The sequence below is a fragment of the Bombina bombina genome, chromosome 6, assembly GCF_027579735.1.
Source record: "Bombina bombina isolate aBomBom1 chromosome 6, aBomBom1.pri, whole genome shotgun sequence".
NCBI classification, from domain to species: Eukaryota; Metazoa; Chordata; class Amphibia; order Anura; family Bombinatoridae; genus Bombina; species Bombina bombina.
The window spans coordinates 346,427,050-346,450,825 of NC_069504.1; the positions used below are offsets into that span (position 1 = coordinate 346,427,050).

At 39.1% G+C, this 23,776-nt stretch overlaps 1 protein-coding gene and 1 long non-coding RNA gene across 2 annotated transcripts in view; one reads left to right on the forward strand and one right to left on the reverse strand.

Annotated features, from left to right (window-relative positions):
• LOC128662938 (sodium-coupled monocarboxylate transporter 1-like) overlaps positions 1–23,776 on the forward strand; it is a 204,308-nt gene that overhangs the window by 26,924 nt on the left and 153,608 nt on the right. The window lies entirely within an intron of this gene.
• LOC128662939 (uncharacterized) overlaps positions 21,405–23,776 on the reverse strand; it is a 30,423-nt gene continuing 28,051 nt past the window's right edge. Inside the window, exon 2 of the long non-coding RNA XR_008402823.1 lies at positions 21,405–22,262. This is a non-coding gene — a long non-coding RNA (uncharacterized LOC128662939). The remainder of the gene's footprint in view (positions 22,263–23,776) is intronic.

Consider the following 23,776-nt stretch of genomic DNA (forward strand, 5'->3'; position numbering starts at 1 on the left):
CTCAGTAACAGGGTATATGCATTTCCTACTTAAGAAGTGTTTGTGCTGTACTTCACTATATACGTTAGGGACAGATAGCTCAGCATGCTAAGGTACTGTAGCTGAGCTCTGTAGCAACCCAAGGGTTGCAGGTTCGATCCCCGGCGAGGTCCACTCAGCCTTTCATCCATCCTTCAATAAAATGAGCAGCGCCTTGAGACCCTTACAGCTGATTAGTCACGCTTTACAAGTACCCAATACATACAGGGGAGAAAGAGCAAAGTTTATGGCTAGGTTGTGGTTGTTTGCGAGCGTTTGAGGGGGTGAGAGAATGGAAGTATGTTGAGAGCTGTATTCGTTTCTGATGGAGTCGATTTTGTTATTGACGTGGCTGGCAAAGTCTTGAGCTGACAGATAAGTTGTATTAGGAGGTGGGGGTGGGTGGAGAAGAGTATTGAAAGTGGAGAACAGACGTTTTGGGTTTGAAGAAAGAGTAGAGATAAGAGTAGAGAAGTAATGTTGCTTATAGAGATTAAGAACAGAATAGTAGGAGTTCAAGATGAATTTGTAATGAAGAAAATCAGCTGAACTTTAAGATTTTCTCCATTGTCGCTCAGCAGTACAGGAATATCTGCGTAGGTACCGTGTCAGAGGAGTATGCCAGGGCTGAGCATAAGTGTATGATGTCCGAGCTATGGTAGGTGGGGCCAGATTGTCCAGGAGGGGAAAAGGGATGGAAAAGAGGAGAGGTTTGTGAGAGCTAGCAAGCTGTTGCTAAACTAATGACTTGATGCTTCTGTAAAGTTTCGTGTAAGGGGTACAAGAAGGGAGAGTTGTAGGGGGGGATGTGATGTTACAAGTGAGGAGATGATGGTCAGAAAGAGGAAAAGGGGATAAATATTTGGTGTCAAAGGCTTTCTGGCCTGCATTAAAGTTAGAGATTAAGGGCAGAATAGGAGTTTAAGAAATATTTGTAATGAAGAAAATCAGCTGAACTCCGAGATTTTCTCCAGTGCCACTCAGTAGTACGGGAACATCTGCGTAGGTACCGTGTCAGAGGAGTATGCCAGGGCTGAGGATGAGTGTGTGATTTCCGAGCTATGGTAAGAGGGGCCAGATTGTCAAAGACGAATGTAAGCGTGGAATTATAGTGGCAGACAGATTGATCAGGGCAGGAAACGGAGGAGAAGGATGAGAGGAGAGGTTCAAGGGAATTAGCAAGCTGTTGCTGATCTAATGGCATAATGCTTCTGTGAAGTTTGGTGTGAGGAGTAGAAGGAGGGAGAGTTGTAGAAAGGGATGGTATGTTGCAAGTGAGGAGGTGGTGGTCAGAAAGAGGAAAAGGGGAGTTTGTAAAGTATGAAATAGTACATCAATAGCTAAAGATCAGGTCAAGGGAGTGGCCATCTTTGTGAGTGGGAGAATCAGTGCATTGTGACAAACCAAAAGAGGAAGTGAGTTGCAGAAGTTGTTTTGCAAAAGAGGCAGTGGGATTGTCAAGAGGGATGTTGAAGTCACCAAGAATGAGGGCAGGGGTGTCTGAGGAAAGGAAATACGGTAGCAAGGCAGCCAAGTGATCTAGAAATTGAGTTGAGGAGCCAGGGGGTCGGTATATGACTGCAACACGTATAAAGAGGGGGGAGAATAAGCAAATCATGTGGGTTTCAAAAGAGGAAAACGAGAGGGAAGAGATGGGTTGTATTTGTTGAAATATGCAACTAGAGGGAAAGTAAAATACCTACACCACCTCCTTGTCTATTATCAGACCTAGGAGTATGGCTGAAGTGGAGACCCCATGTGACAGAGCAGCAGTGGATGCTGTGTCTAGGTTTCTGTTAGGACCAGAAGGTTGAGGGAGCAGGAGATAAAAAGGTCATGTATAGAAGTGAGCTTGTTGCAAACAGAGCAAGAGTTCCAGAGTGCACAAGTGAAAGGGGTAGTGGCTTTAGATGCAAGAGGAATGTGAGTAAGGTTTCCAGAGTTTTGTTTTCTGAGTCTATGGAACGGTACACATGGATGTGCAGGGCTAGGAAGTTGTTTGGGACCAGGATTAGGGGAGTTGTCACCAGCAGTTAGTAAAAGCAAGGAGGAGAGTGAGCCAGCCTGTAGACAGATGCTTACCTTTAGCCAGCTTTTAGACATATGCTTACCTTTAGCCAGGTTGTAGACAGATGTTTACCTTTAGCTAGACCAACGACACATGCACTACTGATTTCTCCACTAGGATTAGTGGAGAAATCACTAGTGCATTTTGCTTAATACAGCACTTTCTATATACCCTGGGCTCTTCTGTAAATAATGCCATAAGTCTAGAGGATATTTCAGTTCAGTATCAGTTTTTTGCGGAAGCACTTGACAATTTTTAGTGAAAGTCAAAATTGAGTAAGCTTTTTGCCCTATGTCTCTGCATCACAGTAGGTATTGAAAGCTAAGTAAGTGTATCCACATCCACCCTTCAAAATATAGACTCCTATTGTGTTGATATTTTAAGCTCACGTGTCAAGTCTGAAGTTAGTTTGTAACATTCACTTTATGTTTGTTTTTATGTATTAATAAAGCTAAATTTTACTTGTATCTAGGGACATATGAGTAGAATCACTGTTGCCTGTCTGTGAGTATCAGACATGCTTGAACCTTTACAGACTCAGTATAATCTATGTCTCATGTGAGTAAGCAAATGGCTGTACTTCACTATATAAGTGTCTTTATCTCTCTCAACGTGCATTCAAGTGGTATTACATTTACATGTCCTAATGGCATTTCCTACTTAAGAAGTGTTTGTGCTGTACTTCACTATGGCCTAGATTTAGAGTTTGGCGGTAGCCGTGAAAACCAGCGTTAGGGGCTCCTAACGCTGGTTTTAGGCTACCGCCGGTATTTGGAGTCAGTCAAAAAAGGGTCTAACGCTCACTTTTCAGCCGCGACTTTTCCATACCGCTGATCCCCTTACGTAAATTGCGTATCCTATCTTTTCAATGGGATCTTTCTAACTCCGGTATTTAGAGTCGTGGCTGAAGTGAGCGTTAGAAATCTAACGACAAAACTCCAGCCGCAGAAAAAAACCAGGAGTTAAGAGCTTTTTGGGCTAACGCCGGTTCATAAAGCTCTTAACTACTGTGCCCTAAAGTACACTAACACCCATAAACTACCTATGTACCCCTAAACTGAGGTCCCCCCACATCGCCGCCACTCGATTAAATTTTTTTAACCCCTAATCTGCCGACCGCCACCTACGTTATACTTATGTACCCCTAATCTGCTGCCCCTAACACCGCCGACCCCTATATTATATTTATTAACCCCTAATCTGCCCCCCACAACGTCGCCTCCACCTGCCTACACTTATTAACCCCTAATCTGCCGAGCGGACCGCACCGCTACTCTATTAAATTTATTAACCCCTAAAGCTAATTCTAACCCTAACACCCCCCTAAGTAAAATATAATTTTATTCTAACGAAATAAATTATCTCTTATTAAATAACTTATTCCTATTTAAAGCTAAATACTTACCTGTAAAATAAACCCTAATATAGCTACAATATAACGAATAATTACATTGTAGCTATTTTAGGATTAATATTTATTTTACAGGCAACTTTGTCATTATTTTAACCAGGTACAATAGCTATTAAATAGTTAAGAACTATTTAATAGTTACCTAGTTAAAATAATAACAAAATTACCTGTAAAATAAATCCTAACCTAAGTTACAATTAAACCTAACACTATACTATCATTAAATTAATTAAATAAAATACCTACAATTACCTACAATTAAACCTTACACTACACTATCAATAAATTAATTAAATACAATATCTACAAATAACTACAATGAAATAAACTAACTAAAGTACAAAAAATAAAAAAGAACTAAGTTACAAAAAATAAAAAAATATTTACAAACATAAGAAAAATATTACAACAATTTTAAACTAATTACACCTACTCTAAGCCCCCTAATAAAATAACAAAGACCCCCAAAATAAAAAATGCCCTACCCTATTCTAAATGACTAAAGTTCAAAGCTCTTTTACCTTACCAGCCCTGAACAGGGCCCTTTGCGGGGCATGCCCCAAAGAATTCAGCTCTTTTGCCTGTAAAAAAAAACATACAATACCCCCCCCAACATTACAACCCACCACCCACATACCCCTAATCTAACCCAAACCCCCCTTAAATAAACCTAACACTAAGCCCCTGAAGATCTTCCTACCTTGTCTTCACCATGCCAGGTATGACCGTCCGTTCCAGGCTCCGATATCTTCATCTAAGCCCAAGCGGGGGCTAGACATCCATCATCCGACGGCTGAAGAAGTCCAGAAGAGGCTCCAAAGTCTTCATCCTGTCCGGGAAGAAGAGTAGATCCGGACCAGCAACCATCATCTTCCAAGCGGCATCTTCTATCTTCATCCGATGAGGACCCGCTCCATCCTGAAGACCTCCACCACGGACCCATCTTCATCCGGCGACGTCCAACTGAAGAATGACGGTTCCTTTAAGGGACGTCATCCAAGATGGCGTCCCTCGAATTCCGATTGGCTGATAGGATTCTATCAGCCAATCGGAATTAAGGTAGGAAAATTCTGATTGGCTGATGGAATCAGCCAATCAGAATCAAGTTCAATCCAATTGGCTGATCCGATCAGCCAATCAGATTGAGCTTGCATTCTATTGGCTGATCAAAACAGCCAATAGAATGTGAGCTCAATCTGATTGGCTGATTGGATCAGCCAATCGGATTGAACTTGATTCTGATTGGCTGATTCCATCAGCCAATCAGAATATTCCTACCTTAATTCCGATTGGCTGATAGAATCCTATCAGCCAATCGGAATTCGAGGGACGCCATCTTGGATGACGTCATTTGAAGGAACCGTCATTCGTCGTTCAGTCGTCGGCCAGGATGGATGTTCCGCGTCGGAGGTCTTCAGGATGCTGCCGCTCCGCTCCGGATGGATGACGATAGAAGATGCCGCTTGGATGAAGACTTCAATCGGATGGAAGACCTCTTCTGCCCCACTTGGATGAAGACTTCTACCGGATGATGGACATCTTCAGCCCCCCGCTTGGGCTTGGATCAGGACATCGGAGGAGCTCTTCTGGACCGATCGGTGAACCTGGTATGGTGAAGATAAGGTAGGAAGATCTTCAGGGGCTTAGTGTTAGGTTTATTTAAGGGGGGTTTGGGTTAGATTAGGGGTATGTGGGTGGTGGGTTGTAATGTTGGGGGGGTATTGTATGTTTTTTTTTACAGGCAAAAGAGCTGAACTTCTTGGGGCATGCCCCGCAAAGGGCCCTGTTCAGGGCTGGTAAGGTAAAAGAGCTTTGAACTTTAGTAATTTAGAATAGGGTAGGGCATTTTTTTATTTTGGGGGGCTCTGTTATTTTATTAGGGGGCTTAGAGTAGGTGTAATTAGTTTAAAATTGTTGTAAGATTTTTCTTATGTTTGTAAATATTTTTTTATTTTTTGTAACTAACGGCTAGATTTGGAGTTTTGTCGGTAACGACCCGCGTAGCTAACGCCGGCTTTTTTCTGGCCGCACCTTTAAAATAACTCTGGTATTGAGAGTCCACAGAATCGCTGCGTTAGGCTCCAAAAAAGGAGCGTAGAGCATTTTTAACGCAACTGCAACTCTCGATACCAGAGTTGCTTACGGACGCGGCCAGCCTCAAAAACGTGCTCGTGCACGATTCCCCCATAGGAAACAATGGGGCTGTTTGAGCTGAAAAAAAACCTAACACCTGCAAAAAAGCCGCGTTCAGCTCCTAACGCAGCCCCATTGTTTGCTATGGGGAAACACTTCCTACGTCTGCACCTAACACCCTAACATGAACCCCGAGTCTAAACACCCCTAGCCTTACACTTATTAACCCCTAATCTGCCGCCCCCGCTATCGCTGACCCCTGCATATTATTTTTAACCCCTAATCTGCCGCTCCGTACACCCCCGCCACCTACATTATCCCTATGTACCCCTAATCTGATGGAATCAGCCAATCAGAATCAAGTTCAATCCGATTGGCTGATCCAATCAGCCAATCAGATTGAGCTTGCATTCTATTGGCTGATCGGAACAGCCAATAGAATGCGAGCTCAATCTGATTGGCTGATTGGATCAGCCAATCGGATTGAACTTGATTCTGATTGGCTGATTCCATCAGCCAATCAGAATATTCCTACCTTAATTCCGATTGGCTGATAGAATCCTATCAGCCAATCGGAATTCGAGGGACGCCATCTTGGATGACGTCATTTAAAGGAACCGTCATTCGTCGTTCAGTCGTCGGGCAGGATGGATGTTCCGCGTCGGAGGTCTTCAGGATGCTTCGCTCCGGATTGATGACGATAGAAGATGCCGCCTGGATGAAGACTTCAATCGGATGGAAGACCTCTTCTGCCCCACTTGGATGAAGACTTCGACCGGATCATGGACATCTTCAGCCCCCCGCTTGGGCTTGGATCAGGACATCGGAGGAGCTCTTCTGGACCGATCGGTGAACCTGGCAGGGTGAAGACAAGGTAGGAAGATCTTCAGGGGCTTAGTGTTAGGTTTATTTAAGGGGGGTTTGGGTTAGATTAGGGGTATGTGGGTGGTGGGTTGTAATGTTGGGGGGGGGTATTGTATGTTTTTTTTTACAGGCAAAAGAGCTGAACTTCTTGGGGCAAGCCCCGCAAAGGGCCCTGTTCAGGGCTGGTAAGGTAAAAGAGCTTTGAACTTTAGTAATTTAGAATAGGGTAGGGCATTTTTTTATTTTGGGGGGCTTTGTTATTTTATTAGGGGGCTTAGAGTAGGTGTAATTAGTTTAAAATTGTTGTAAGATTTTTCTTATGTTTGTAAATATTTTTTTATTTTTTGTAACTTAGTTCTTTTTTATTTTTTGTACTTTAGTTAGTTTATTTCATTGTAGTTATTTGTAGGTATTTTATTTAATTAATGTATTGATAGTGTAGTGTTAGGTTTAATTGTAGGTAATTGTAGATATTTTATTAAATTAATTTAATGATAGTCTAGTGTTAGGTTTAATTGTAACTTAGGTTAGGATTTATTTTACAGGTAATTTTGTAATTATTTTAACTAGGTAACTATTAAATAGTTCTTAACTATTTAATAGCTATTGTACCTGGTTAAAATAATGACAAAGTTGCCTGTAAAATAAATATTAATCCTAAAATAGCTACAATGTAATTTTAATATATATATTAGGGTTTATTTTACAGGTAAGTATTTAGTTTTAAATAGGAATAAGTTATTTAATAAGAGTTAATTTATTTTGTTAGAATAAAATTATATTTAACTTAGGGGGGTGTTAGGGTTAGGGTTAGAATTAGCTTTAGGGGTTTAAAAATTTATTAGAATAGCGGTGAGCTCCGGTCGGCAGATTAGGGGTTAATGTTTGAAGTTAGGTGTCGGCGATGTTAGGGAGGGCAGATTAGGAGTTAATACTATTTATTATAGGGTTAGTGAGGCAGATTAGGGGTTAATAACTTTATTATAATAGCGGTGTGGTCCATTCGGCAGATTAGGGTTTAATAAGTGTAGGTAGGTAGCGGCGACGTTGTGGGGGGCAGATTAGGGGTTAATAAATATAATATACGGGTCGGCGGTGTTAGGGGCAGCAGATTAGGGGTACATAAGGATAACTTCAGTAGCGGCGCTTTGCGGTCGGCAGATTAGGGGTTAATTATTGTAGGTAGCTGGCGGCGACATTGTGGGGGGCAGATTAGGGGTTAATAAATATAATACAGGGGTTGGCGGTGTTAGGGGCAGCAGATTAGGGGTACATAAATATAACGTAGGTGGCGGTCGGCAGATTAGGGGTTAAAAAAAATGAATCGAGTGGCGGCGATGTGGGGGGACCTCGGTTTAGGGGTACATAGGTAGTTTATGGGTGTTAGTGTACTTTAGAGTACAGTAGTTAAGAGCTTTATGAACCGGCGTTAGCCCAAAAAGCTCTTAACTACTGACTTTTTTCTGCGGCTGGAGTTTTGTCATTAGAATTCTAACGCTCACTTGAGCCACGACTCTAAATACCGGAGTTAGAAAGATCCCATTGAAAAGATAGGATACGCAATTGACGTAAGTGGATCTGCGGTATGGAAAAGTCGCGGCTGAAAAGTGAGCGTTAGACCCTTTTTTGAGTGACTCCAAATACCGGAGTTAGCCTAAAACCAGCGTTAGGAGCCTCTAACGCTGGTTTTCACGGCTACCGCCAAACTCCAAATCTAGGCCTTAGTTCTTTTTTATTTTTTGTACTTTAGTTAGTTTATTTCATTGTAGTTATTTGTAGATATTGTATTTAATTAATTTATTGATAGTGTAGTGTTAGGTTTAATTGTAGGTAATTGTAGATATTTTATTTAATTAATTTAATGATAGTGTAGTGTTAGGTTTAATTGTAACTTAGGTTAGGATTTATTTAGAATAGCGGTGAGCTCCGCTCGGCAGATTAGGGGTTAATAAGTGTAGGCAGGTGGGGGCGACGTTGTGGGCGGCAGATTAGGGGTTAATAAATATAATATAGGGGTCGGCGGTGTTAGGGACAGCAGATTAGGGGTACATAGGGATAATGTAAGTAGCGGCGGTTTACGGAGCGGCAGATTAGGGGTTAATAATAATATGCAGGGGTCAGCGATAGCGGGGGCGGCAGATTAGTGGTTAATAAGTGTAAGGTTAGGGGTGTTTAGACTCGGGGTTCATGTTAGGGTGTTAGGTGCAGACATAGGAAGTGTTTCCCCATAGGAAACAATGGGGCCGCGTTAGGAGCTGAACGCTGCTTTTTTGCAGGTGTTAGGTTTTTTTTCAGCTCAAACAGCCCCATTGTTTTCTATGGGGGAATCGTGCACGAGCACGTTTTTGAGGCTGGCCGCGTCCGTAAGCAACTCTGGTATCGAGAGTTGCAGTAGCGTTAAATATACCTCTACGCTCCCTTTTTGGAGCCTAACGCAGCCATTCTGTGGACTCTCAATACCAGAGTTATTTTAGAGGTGCGGCCAGAAAAAAGCCAGCGTTAGCTACGCGGGTCGTTACCGACAAAACTCTAAATCTAGCCGTATATAAGTTATCTCACAACCTGATCTGTTAGTCAATTGGCCATAAAGTGGATATTTCACAAGATTACTATTTAGATCATTGGAAATTTTCTTGTATTGCAAAAGTACTTGGCATTTATATTAGTTGTTTTTTATATTATCACATTTATTTTGACTGCATTCATATTTGTGATTATTCCCTATTTCGTTTTACATTAATTCAAATAAAATATACAGTCAAATAAAAAATATCAATGAATAATTTTAACATAAGATATTTCAAAGTTTTAATAAATGTGTGGGTTTGGTTACTGCAAATAAAATAGTGTGTACAAATGGTTTGTATATTTTTTTTTATATTTCAAAAGTAGTCACACTTGCACTGTTGTGATTGTCAATAACAGTTCTGGCATTATTAAAATCACTATTGTGATTGTCGCTAACAGTGCTGGAATTTAAATTCATGCTTTAAAGAGATTACTTAGTCCTGACTTTCATTGTTAACTATTACAATCCGTTTCCATCTGCACCACTGCTAACCCATCTAAAAGCATATTTTATGTTGTCAGTATGGATAGACTGTGCACTGTCTATCGCTATATGGCGCTTTGCAACTTTCACAATTATACGCCTATATTACGAGTCTTGCGTTAGCCTTAAAAAGCAGCGTTGAGAGGTCCCAACGCTGCTTTTTAACGCCCACTGGTATTACGAATCTGGCAGGTACAGGTGTACCGCTCACTTTTTTTCCGCGACTCGAGCATACCGCAAATCCCCTTACGTCAATTGCGTATCCTATCTTTTTAATGGGATTTTCCTAACGCCGGTATTATGAGTCTTGGAAAAAGTGAGCGGTATACCCTCTCCTGTCAAGACTCCTACCGCATTTAAAAGTCAGTAGTTAAGAGTTTTATGGGCTAACGCCGTAACATAAAACTCATAACTAAAGTGATATAAAGTACACTAACACCCATAAACTACCTATTAACCCCTAAACCGAGGCCCCCCCACATCGCAAACACTTAAATACATTTTTTAACCCCTAATCTGCCGACCGGACATCGCCGCTACTATAATAAATATATTAACCCCTAAACCGCCGCACTCCCGCCTCGCAAACACTAGTTACATTTTATTAACCCCTAATCTGCCGTCCCTAACATCACCGACACCTACCTACATTTATTAACCCCTAATCTGCCGCCCACAACGTCGCCACCACTATATTAAATGTATTAACCCCTAAATCTAAGTCTAACTCTAAACCTAACCCCCCTAACTTAAATATAATTTAAATAAATTGAAATAAAATAACTACAATTAACTAAATTAGTCCTATTTAACACTAAATACTTACCTATAAAATAAACCCTAAGATAGCTACAATATAACTAATAATTACATTGTAGCTATTTTAGGATTTATTTTTATTTTACAGGCAAGTTTGTATTTATTTTAACTAGGTACAATAGTTATTAAATAGTTATTAACTATTTAATAACTACCTAGCTAAAATAAATAAAAATTTACCTGTAAAATAAACCCTAACCTAAGTTACAATTACACCTAACACTACACTATAAATAAATTAATTGCCTAAATTAAATTAAACTAATTACAATTAAATAAAATAAACTAAAGTACAAAAAAAAACGCACTAAATTACAAAAAATAATAAAATAATTACAAGAATTTTAAACTAATTACACCTACTCTAATCCCCCTAATAAAATAAAAAAGCCCCCGAAAATAAAAAAAAAGCCCTACCCTATACTAAATTACAAACAGCCCTTAAAAGGGTCTTTTGCGGGGTATTGCCCCAAAGTAATCAGCCCTTTTACCTGTAAAAAAAATTACAATACCCCCCCAACATTAAAACCCACCACCCACACACCCAACCCTACTCTAAAACCCACCCAATCCCCCCTTAATAAAATCTAACACTACCCCCTTGAAGATCACCCTACCTTGAGACATCTTCACCCAACCGGGCAGAAGTGGACCTCCAGACGGCTAGAAGTCTTCATCCGATCCGGGCATAAGAGGACCTCCAGAGGGGCAGAAGTCTTCATCCAGGCGGCATCTTCTATCTTCATCAATCCGGAGCAGAGCGGGTCCATCTTCAAGACAGCCGACGCAGAGCATCCTCTTCCATCAACATCCAACTGAAGAATGAAGGTTCCTTTAAATGACGTCATCCAAGATGGCGTCCCTTGAATTCCAGTTGGCTGATAGGATTCTATCAGCCAATCGGAATTAAGGTAGGAAAAATCCTATTGGCTGTTGCACCGGCCCTGCTATGGGGAAATCGTGCACAAGCACGTTTAGCCAGCTTATCGCTACCGTAAGCAGCGCTGGTATTCAGGTGAGGTGTGGAGCTAAATTCTGCTCTACGCTCACCTTTTTGCGGCTAACGCCGGGTTAAATAAAAACCATAATACCAGCGTTACTTTAGGTGAGCGGTGAGGGAAAACTGTGCGTTAACACCGCACCCCTGTTAACACAAAACTCGTAATCTAGGTGACTGTTTTTTAACAATTTCCATTTTTGTGTTAACAGAACACAAAGTGACGACTATGAGTTTTTATGCAAAACACTTATAATTTATTTTAACATTCTTTAAACTGTAATTAGTGACCCCGTTGCCTTGTTGCTTTGTATCTTCTTAAGAGACCCTTACATGAGATTGCATGCTAAGTCCAAACTCATTCACAAGACTGACCATGAGTTCCCAGTCTGCCCATCCTGAAAACCAAAAAGATGCATTTAGATGGTTTAGCAGTGGTGTGGATGGAAAAGGATTGCAATAGATAACTATGAAAGTAGAGAATAAATGAATCTCCTTCAAAAACCCAGTTTTAATTGTTGTATCCTCAGCCTAGTGTCTGTCATTAATGAGTGATTAGCAACAGATGTATGATTCTCACAAAGGAAGCAAGAGAGAAAGAGCTGTAGTAAGAACTTTATTCTTTAATATATAAGTATTATATGCCTTGATTAGATTAAACTAATTATAGACAATTATATATATATATTAACATCCTTATAAGTCTTCATGAATTTGGCTGATGTGTAGATGATTCCATGTTAACTTTACTCATGCGTAATTCAATAGTAAGTTAATAATAACTTATTCTCTAGCTAGCAGTAAAATTTGATTTGATAATCCAAAAATGGTCTTGAAAAGCTTAAGTTTGAAAAAGTATTGTAATAACCAAGATCTTCTTGGCTCCATAGGGAAAATAGAACTTATATTGAGGATTCCAAAACTCTTTTGCTAGTGTGAGAATTTGTATAAAACATGCCATTCTGATTAGACTGAATCAAAAAGAAGCCCTTTCAGCCGGAAAAAGAGAAAAACACTGCTTCCGATAGATTGTGACTGTGGCCAAAATTTAGGAAACTGTTTAAAAAAAACATAATTTATGTAAGAACTTACCTGTTAAATTCATTTCTTTCATATTGGCAAGAGTCCATGAGCTAGTGACATATGGGATATACAATCCTACCAGGAGGGGCAAAGTTTCCCAAACCTCAAAATGCCTATAAATACACCCCTCACCACACCCACAATTCAGTTTAACGAATAGCCAAGCAGTGGGGTGATAAAGAAAGGAATAGAAAGCATCAACAAAGGAAATTTGGAAATAATTGTGCTTTTTACAAAAAATCATAACCACCATAAAAGGGTGGGCCTCATGGACTCTTGCCAATATGAAAGAAATGAATTTATCAGGTAAGTTCTTACATAAATTATGTTTTCTTTCATGTAATTGGCAAGAGTCAATGAGCTAGTGACATATGGGATATCAATACCCAAGATGTGGATCTCCACTCAAGAGTCACTAGAGAGGGAGGGAATAAAATAAAAACAGCCATAATCTGCTGAAAAAAATTAATCCACAAACCAAAAATATAAGTTTATTTCATTTGAAAGAAAAAAACTTAAATCAAAAGCAGAAGAATCAAACTGAAACAGCTGCCTGAAGAACTTTTCTACCAAAAACTGCTTCCGAAGAAGCAAATACATCAAAACGGTAGAATTTAGTAAATGAATGCAAAGAGGACCAAGTTGCCGCTTTGCAAATCTGACCAACTGAAGCTTCATTCTTAAAAGCCCACAAAGTGGAGACTGATCTAGTAGAATGAGCTGTAATTCTCTGAGGAGGGGCCTGACCCGACTCAAAATAAACTTGATGAATCAAAAGTTTCAACCAAGGAGCCAAGGAAATAGCAGAAGCCTTCTGACCTTTACTAGGACCAGAAAATAAAACAAATAGACTGGAAGACTTCCTGAAATCTTTAGTAGCTTCCACATAATATTTCAAAGCTCTTACCACATCCAAAGAATGTAAGGAACTTTCCAAAGAATTCTTAGGATTAGGACACAAGGAAGGGACAACAATTTCTCTACTAAAGTTGTTAGAATTCACAACCTTAGGTAAAAATTAAAAAGAAGTCCGCAAAACTGCCTTATCCTGATGAAAAAATCAGAAAAGGAGACTCACAAGAAAGAGCAGATAACTCAGAAACTCTTCTAGCAGAAGAGATGGCCAAAAGAAACAACACTTTCCAAGAAAGTAGCTTAATGTCCAAAAAATGCATAGGTTCAAATGGAAGAACCTGTAAAGCCGTCACAACCAAATTAAGACTCCAAGGAGGAGAAATTGATTAAATAACAGGCTTAATAAGAACTAAATCCTATACAAAACAGTGTATATCAGGAAGTATAGCAATCTTTCTGTGAAATAAAACAGAAAGAGCGGAGATTTGTCCTTTCAAGGAACTTGCAGACAAACCCTTATCCAAACCGTCCTGAAGAATCTGTAAAATTCGAGGAATTCTAAAAGAATGCCAGGAGAATTTATGAGAAGAACACCATGAAAAGTCTTCCAAACTCTCTAATAAATCTCTCTAGAAACAGATTTACGAGCTTGTAACATAGTATTAATCACTGAGTCAGAGAAACCTTTATGACTTAGTACTGAGCGTTCAATTTCCATACCTTCAAATTTAATGATTTGAGATCCTAATGGAAAAACGGACCTTGAGATAGTAGGTCTGGCCGAACAGAAGTGGCCAAAGAGGCAACTGGACATCCAAACTAGATCCGCATACCAAAACCTGTGTGGCCATGCTGGAGCCACCAACAACACAAATGATTGCTCCATGATGATTTTGGAGATCACTCTTGGAAGGAGAAGTAGAGGCGGGAAAATGTAAGCAGGATGATAACACCAAGGAAGTGTCAGCACAGTGTCAGCACATCCCCTGCTTCCGCCTGAACATCCCTGGACCTGGACCGGTATCTGGGAAGATGAGAGGCCATGAGATCTATCTCTGGAAGACCCCACAACTGAACAATCTAAGAAAACACATCTGGGTGGAGAGACCACTCCTCTGGATGTAAAGTCTGGCGGCTGAGATAATCCGCCTCCCAATTGTCTTCACCTGGGAAAAGCACCACAGAGATTAGACAAGAGCTGGATTCTGCTCAAACAAGTATCCGAGATACTTTTTTCATAGCTTGGGGACTGTGAGTCCCACCCTGATGATTGACATATGCCACTGTTGTGATATTGTCTGTCTGAAAACAAATGAACGGTTCTCTCTTTAGCAGAGGCCAAAACTGAAGAGCTCTGAGAATTGCAAGGAGTTCTAAAATATTTATTGGTAATCTCGCCTCTTGAGATTTCCAAACCCCTTGTGCTGTCAGAGATCCCCAAACAGTTCCCCAACCTGAAAGACTCGCATCTGTTGTGATCACAGTCCAGGTTGGCCGAACAAAAGAAGCCCCTTGAACTAAACGATGGTGATCTATCCACCATGTCAGAGAGTGTCGTACATTGATTCAGCATACAAAGCTGTAGAGGTCTCATGTGAAAACGAGCAAAGGGGGTGGCGTCCGATGCTGCAGTCATGAGACCTAAAACTTCCATGCATATAGCCACTGAAGGGAATGACTGAGACTGAAGGTGCCGGCATGCTGCAACCAATTTTAAACGTCTCTTGTCTGTTAGAGACAGAGTCATGGATACTGAATCTATCTGGAAGCCTAAAAAGGTGACCCTTGTCTGAGGAATCAAGAAACTTTTGGTAAATTGATCCTCCAACCATGTTTCCAAAGAAACAACACTAGTTGATTTGTGTGAGATTCTGCAGTACGCAAAGACTGAGCTAGTACCAAGATATCGTCCAAATAAGGAAATACCGCAATACCCTGTTCTCTGATTACAGAGAGTAGGGCACCCAGAACCTTTGAAAAGATTCTTGGAGCTGTTGCTAGGCCAAATGGAAGAGCAACAAATTGGTAATGCTTGTTTAGAAAAGAGAATCTCAGAAACTGATAATGTTCTGGATGAATCGGAATATGAAGGTATGCATCCTGCAAGTCTATTGTGGACATAAAATGTCCTTGCTGAACAAAAGGCAGAATAGTTCTTAAAGTCACCATCTTGAAAGTTGGTACTCTAACATAACGATTCAAATTTTTCAGATCAGAACTGGTCTGAATAAATTTTCCTTCTTTGGTACAATGAATAGATTTGAATAAAACCCCCAAACCTTGTTCCTGAGGAGGAACTGGCATGATTACCCCTGAAGACTCCAGGTCTGAAACACACTTCAGGAAAGCCTGAGCTTTTACTGGATTTACTGGGATACGTGAGAGAAAAAATCTTCTCACAGGAGGTTATACTCTGAATCCTATTCGATACCCTTGAGAGACAATGCTCTGAATCCATTGATTTTGGACAGATTTTATCCAAATATCTTTGAAAAAACCCTAATCTGCCCCCTACCAGCTGAGCTGGAATGAGGGCCACACCTTCATGCGGACTTAGGGGCTGACTTTGGTTTCCTAAATGGCTTGGATTTATTCCAATTTGAGGAAGGCTTCCAATTGGAAGCAGACTCCTTGGGGGGAAGATTGAGTTTTTGTTCCTTATTCTGACGAAAGGAACGAAAAATGGTTAGAAGCCTTAGGTTTACCCTTAGGTTTTTAATCCTGAGGCAGAAAAACTCCCTTCCCCCAGTGACAGTTGAAATAATAGAATCCAACTGAGAACCAAATAAATTATTACCTTGGAAAGAAAGAGATAGTAATCTACATTTAGATGTCATATCAGCATTCCAAGATTTAAGCCACAAAGCTCTTCTAGCTAAAATAGCTAAAGACATTGATCTAACATCAATTTTGATAATATAAAAAATTGCAACACAATAAAATGATTAGAATATTGCAATAGGCGAATAATGCTAGATAAGTCAGAATCCAATTCCTGTTGCGCTAAATTCTCCAACCAGAAGGTTGATGCAGCCGCAACATCAGCCAAAGAAATTGCAGGTCTGAGAAGATGACCTGAATATAAATAGGCCTTCCTTAGATAAGATTCAAGCTTCCTATCTAAAGGATCCTTAAAAGGAAGTACTATCTTCCATAGGAATAGTGGTACGTTTAGCAAGAGTAGAAATAGCCCCATCAACTTTGGGGATTTTTTCCCAAAACTCTATAGATTTTGCTGGTAAAGGATACAATTATTTAAACCTTGAAGAAGGAATAAAAGAAGTACCTGGCTTATTCCATTCCCTAGAAATCATCAGAAATAGCCTCAGGAATAGTAAAAACCCCTGGAGAAACCACAGGAGGTTTAAAAACAGCATTTAAACGTTTATTAGACTGAACATCAATAGGACTGGTTACCTTAATATCCAAAATAATTAACATTTCTTTTAATAAAGAACGCATATACTCTATTTAAATAAATAAGTAGATTTGTCAGTGTCAATGTCTGAGGAAGGATCGTCTGTATCAGATAGATCCTCATCAGAAGAGGATAAATTATGTTGTTGGTCATTTGAAATTTCATCAACTAAATGAGAAGTTTTAAAAGATCTTTACGTTTATTAGAAGGTGGAAATGCAGACAAAGCCTTAAAAATACAATCAGAAACAAATTCTTTAAAATTTACAGGTATATCATGCACATTAGAAGTTGAAGGAACTACAACTGGCAATGTGCTATTACTGATGGATACACTAACTGCATGTAAAAGTTTATCATGACAACTATTACAAATGACATTCGGTGAAATAATTTCAACAATTTTACAACAAATGCACTTAGCTTTGGTAGGACCGATGTCAGGCAGCAATGTTCCAGCAGAAACTTCTGAGGCAGGATCAGATAAAGACATCTTGCAAAATGTAAGAGAAAAAAAACAACATAAAAAGCAAAATTATCTATTTCCTTATATGACAGTTTCAGGAATGGGAAAAAAAGCAAATAGCATAGGCCTCTGATAGAGAAAAAAATCAAGAGGCAAACATCAATGGGGTATTGAAATAATGAAAAGTTTGGCGCCAAGTATGACACACAACGTAACGTAAACTTTTTGGCGCCAAAAATAACCGGAAATTACACATTCACGTCACTAATGACGCAACCGTGTGAAAGGTCTCGGCATCAAGTATGACGCCGGAAATGACGAAGTTGCGTCATAGACGTATTTTTCCGCGCCAAAAATATTTTCGCGCCAAGAATGACGCAATAAAGTTTAGCATTTGACGCACCCGCGGGCCTAATGCCACCCGCAATTTGCAAGAAGTAGTCAATTAAAAAAAGATTAAACCCCAGGTAAGAAAAAAAATTCTATAAAAGATGTTTATATTACCCACATATGAAACTCAAGAAAATAGAGAGACGCACTCACTGAGACAGAACAATAGCTAGAAAAACTTCTGTGCTTGTCCACAAGGCCAGTGCCACTCAGGGTGCAGTCTCTTTTTGCACACTATGCCTTTTCACAGAGAAAAAATATCCTGTAGCATATCAGTCTGATCCTGCCCAATGACAGTCCAGCACCGAAATACCAGGCAATTCTTCTCTGAACAAGACAAACAACAAACCCCAGACGTACGTTTCGGCCTCTCTTGGGCCTCGTCAGTGAGGTGCAGTTGCATATCTCTAGGGCATGTGTGCAAGGAGTCCAACGTCTGGTTTCCCCCTTTTACTCTTAGGGAGACCTAAGAGTAATTTACATAAAATCAAGAAAATAGAGAGACGTACTCACTGAGACAGAACAATAGCTAGAAAAACTTCTGTGCTTGTCCACAAGGCCAGTGCCACTCAGGGTGCAGTCTCTTTTTGCACACTATGCCTTTTCACAAAGAAAAAATATCCTGTAGCATATCAGTCTGATCCTGCCCAATGACAGTCCAGCACCGAAATACCAGACAATTCTTCTCTGAACAAGACAAACAACAAACCCCAGACGTACGTTTCGGCCTCTCTTGGGCCTCGTCAGTGAGGTGCAGTTGCATATCTCTAGGGCATGTGTGCAAGGAGTCCAATGTCTGGTTCCCCCTTTTACTCTTAGGGAGACCTAAGAGTAATTTACATAAAATCAAGAAAATAGAGAGACGCACTCACTGAGACAGAACAATAGCTAGAAAAACTTCTGTATTTGTCCACAAGGCCAGTGCCACTCAGGGTGCAGTCTCTTTTTGCACACTATGCCTTTTCACAGAGAAAAAATATCCTGTAGCATATCAGTCTGATCCTGCCCAATGACAGTCCAGCACCGAAATACCAGGCAATTCTTCTCTGAACAAGACAAACAACAAACCCCAGACGTACAGTTCGGCCTCTCTTGTCATTGGGCAGGATCAGACTGATATGCTACAAGATATTTTTTCTCTGTGAAAAGGCATAGTGTGCAAAAAGAGACTGCACCCTGAGTGGCACTGGCTTTGTGGACAAGCACAGAAGTTTTTCTAGCTATTGTTCTGTCTCATTGAGTACGTCTCTCTATTTTCTTGATTTTATGTAAATTACTCTTAGGTCTCCTTAAGAGTAAAAGGGGGAAACCAGACGTTGGACTCCTTGCACACATGCCCTAGAGATATGCAACTGCACCTCACTGACGAGGCCCAAGAGAGGCCGAAACATACGTCTGAGGTTTGTTGTTTGTCTTGTTCAGAGAAGAATTGCCTGGTATTTCGGTGCTGGACTGTCATTGGGCAGGATCAGACTGATATGCTACAGGATATTTTTTCTCTGTGAAAAGGCATAGTGTGCAAAAAGAGACTGCATCCTGAGTGGCACTGGCTTTGTGGACAAGCACAGAAGTTTTTCTAGCTATTGTTCTGTCTCATTGAGTGCGTCTCTCTATTTTCTTGATTTTATGTAAATTACTCTTAGGTCTCCTTAAGATTAAAAGGGGGAAACCAGACGTTGGACTCCTTGCACACATGCCCTAGAGATATGCAACTGCACCTCACTGACGAGGCCCAAGAGAGGCCGAAACATACGTCTGAGGTTTGTTGTTTGTCTTGTTCAGAGAAGAATTGCCTGGTATTTCTGTGCTGGACTGTCATTGGGCAGGATCAGACTGATATGCTACAGGATATTTTTTCTCTGTGAAAAGGCATAGTGTGCAAAAAGAGACTGCACCCTGAGTGGCACTGGCTTTGTGGACAAGCACAGAAGTTTTTCTAGCTATTGTTCTGTCTCAGTGAGTGCGTCTCTCTATTTTCTTGATTCCAAATATGAAACTGACAGTCTGCAGAAGGAAATACATGAACCTGATTCATGGCAAATATAAGTACAATACATATATTTAGAACTTTATATAAATGCATAAAGTGCCAAACCATAGCTGAGTTGTCTTAAGTAATAAAAAACATACTTACCAAAAGACACCCATCCACATATAACAGATAGCCAAACCAGTACAGAAACAGTTATCAGTAGAGGTAATGGTAAATTGAGAGTATATTGTCGATCTGAAAGGGAGGTAGGAGATGAATCTCTATGATCGATAACAGAGAACTCATGAAATAGACCCCCGTTAGGGAAATCATCGTATTCAATAAGTGATACTCCCTTCACGTCCCTCTGACATTCGCTGTACTCTGAGAGGAATCGAGCTTCAACAATGCTGAGAAGCGCATATCAACGTAGAAATCTTAGCACAAACTTACTTCACCACCTCCATAGGAGGCAAAGTTTGTAAAACTGAATTGTGGGTGTGGTGAGGGGTGTATTTATAGGCATTTTGAGGTTTGGGAAACTTTGCCCCTCCTGGTAGGATTGTATATCCCATATGTCACTAGCTCATGGACTCTTGCCAATTACATGAAAGAAAAGACATCTTCTGTTTACATGTATTTGCTATTTTTATGATATGCATGGACATATACACTTAGGATTTATATATATAGACAAATATAATTTAACAATAGAGAATACTATCACCCTTCTTTGTATAAGAAGTTTCTATTGGTGGTCTAAGGAGTCAATTGTTAATTTTTAGCATACCAGCTTCACAGAACAACATCACATGATCTGATTTGTCATGCCATAGCAGAGTGTTCTGGTTAGATGACATGCCCATTCCATTCCATTACGGAAACACCAGTTAGTTATAGTGATATACAGGTAGCCCTCAGTTTACGCCGGGGTTAGGTTCCAGAAGGAATGGTTGTAAATCAAAACCGTTGTAAATTGAAACCCAGTTTATAATGTAAGTCAATGGGAAGTGAGGGAGATAGGTTCAGGGCCCCTCTCAAAATTGTCATAAGTAAAACCTAATACATTATTTTTAAAGCTTTGAAATAAAGACTTTAAATGCTAAACAACATTATAAACCTAATAAAATAATCACACAGCACAGAATATATAATTAAACTAAGTTAAAGGAACAAAAACATTTGCTAAACAGCATTATAAACCTAATAAAATAATCACACAACACAGACTTCACTTGCATTTTTTCTGCAAACAGTTCTTTCTATGCATTCCAATCTGGACTGATTTATAGACAGGAAGATCTTGTTCCATTGAAATCTGCTCGATAGCTCAGGTCTGGTTAAACTGATTAATTTCAGCTTGCTTGGCTTTGCTGCAACACCAGCGGACAGCTCCACCTACAGGCTATTTTAATAAATGCACTGCTTCTCAATGCTTTTCAATAGCAGTCACATGACTGGAAAAAAAAGGTTGTTATTCTGAAACGGTGTAAATTGAACCGTTGTAAAACGAGGGCCACCTGTATATTGTAATGTCTCTCCTTCACATTGAAATCCTAACATAGCTAGATGAACAACTAAATCTAAAAAGAACTAAAAGTTAAAAAGTGTTTTTATAAAATTCTTATAGGGACCTCACAGTAAAGAGAAGACATCTTAGATCACCTCGCCAGAGCTGAAAGCTTTAGATCATCGGGACCTATTAGAGAAACAGCTCCAATCTGTTTTATACATGATCACAATGATGACAAAGGAGGGAGATTTCTGCTAGGACAGATTGCAAGAATTCCTTTCACTGATATGATACAGAGAAAAACTAGATGGAACAGAATCACAGTAAATATAATGAGAATGAGAAATTTATAATTCCAAAATATGAAATACATAACTTTAATATATTCTGTTTTAACAGTTGCAATAATCAAAACAGATAAACAATAGTAAATCAATGTTAAAAGTATTTTCTAAAACATTCTTTTGACAAAATGCAATACAAAGGTGTAGTGTTTGTAAATCCAGGTGGTTTAGAAATATATCTGACACAGAGTCCATTTATACAGCAACTAACTACACACTTTATTTCCTGGTTCCTCACTCCAACAACACTGTCCCCGCCCCTGCTTCTTTGCAACAATTATATACATTTACAAGTCAGAGCACAAACTAGGAAGAAAGCATTATATATTATAATATCACAACAGACACCATATCTCTCCCTTACTTTAGATTAGAAATATAACAATTAAACTAAACATGAATATAACTATATATATATTATGCTTAATATCTAGAAATAAGACCAACTAAATTTCACATAAAAGAGTTGCATGATGACATAATACATTACATGAAAACACATTATTTTTCATAGTTTTTAAGGTATTCAGGAGGTCTTCTGTTTTCTCTGAGAGGGTATTTTCGATTAGTATCTAAGGACTGATCATATGCTGTTTTCCTCCCCCTCACTGCTCTCTGAGTTATCCATATTATCATCATGTTCTTGAAATAATTTGGGTATATCAGAATCATCATCTTCTGCATCAGATACTTCAGTGTCCTGTTCTTTTTGTAGTTTCTTGAAGAAAGAAGAATTCTGAGTAATTGTATGTCCATTTCTTACTGCAGTGATCATTGATCCTTGAATTCTTGTAACTGTATATGGGATGACATCATATAAAGTATCCAACTTGTGTCGTCTATCTTGCCTGCACAGGACTCTGTCTCCAACAGCAAAAAGAACAGATTTGGTATGATAATATTTATCCTGTCAGAGTATATGAATATTATGATGAATATTACATATGTATACATATATATGTATATATATATATGTATATTTTATACTCTGTATATGTTAAATGAGACCTCAGGATTAATTGAACATGAGTTTGTTGAACACAGCTTCTAATCCACTGTGGGTCCCAACCCCCTACCAGATGGGTTAGCTGGGTGAATACACGTTTATCAGGATTGAAAATCAGCCAAGCTTTTGAAGCATGACCTCCTGCTGTGTAAAATACACAGACATTTTCCAAAAGGAACTAACTCAGTGACCATGCTCATTTGACTATATGCAGAGTTTTATGACTCTAAGACATTTGGTCTACCCAATTTAAAACAATCACTTAAAAGGATAAAATCTAAAATAGTTGGATAAGCATAGTACTTACAGGAAACCCCTTTGATTATTTAGAATAAATGATCTGTGTTTTGGGTGGAGAATATGCTTGGGAGCCCTCTGGAATTTGTCACCTAAACCTTTATAGATTCAAAGTAAGACATGTGCAGATATACGGCTGGGGGGAAGGTGACACAAATAGAATTAAATACATTTTGCAAAGGGAACAATGCATAATCTGCTGGATTTTGTATCATTTATATTTATATATATATATATATATATATATATATATATATATATATATATATATATATATATATATATATATATATATATATATATATGTATGTATGTTTTGAAAACATAAAAGGTCTTACTTAGCCTCTGTGTTTTTAAGAATATTTGTGGACCTAAAAGTAAATGATTAATAATACTTAATTTTACTTCAGATGGACCATAGACATATAAATGCTTAAATCATTTCTAACAATTGTTTCTATTTCTATTGCAGGCATCAATTCATATATGCAGAAATTGTCAGAGACATAGAGCATACTATATCATGTGAAAACATATTAGATATATAAATGCCATAAATTTAAAAATAATTAGCAATATTAAATTGCCTTAATATAATACAATATAAATAATGTTAGACACATGTTTCATATCAAAATGACCAGAGAGGTAATGTGATCTTACCCATCTGCGATTGGTATTGCGAACTTATTAATATGAAGAAAATTATGGTAGTTATTACACATTTTAAAGAAAGATGTTTAAATGTATAGCTGTATTTTTTTGTCATGCTGCATTTGTTTTGTGCTGTCTGTTTGTAATACTGCCACCCGATGGACAAGGTACGGTGTTGCGACACAGGTATTACAGCCAGGAGATGATTGGCTGTTAAAGAATGCATCTCCTTAGCAACGCACACTCACAAGGTGAACCAATAGCAGGGACCAGGTTTCGAAGGGCCGCCCATATTTCACACCGATGATTAGACAATAAAGTTGTATGCAGAAGGGAAAAAAGGGACACTGGCTGCTGAGTTTGTAACTGACTGAAACTGTTTGCGTGGGACACAGTCAAACTATAAAACAAAGTGGG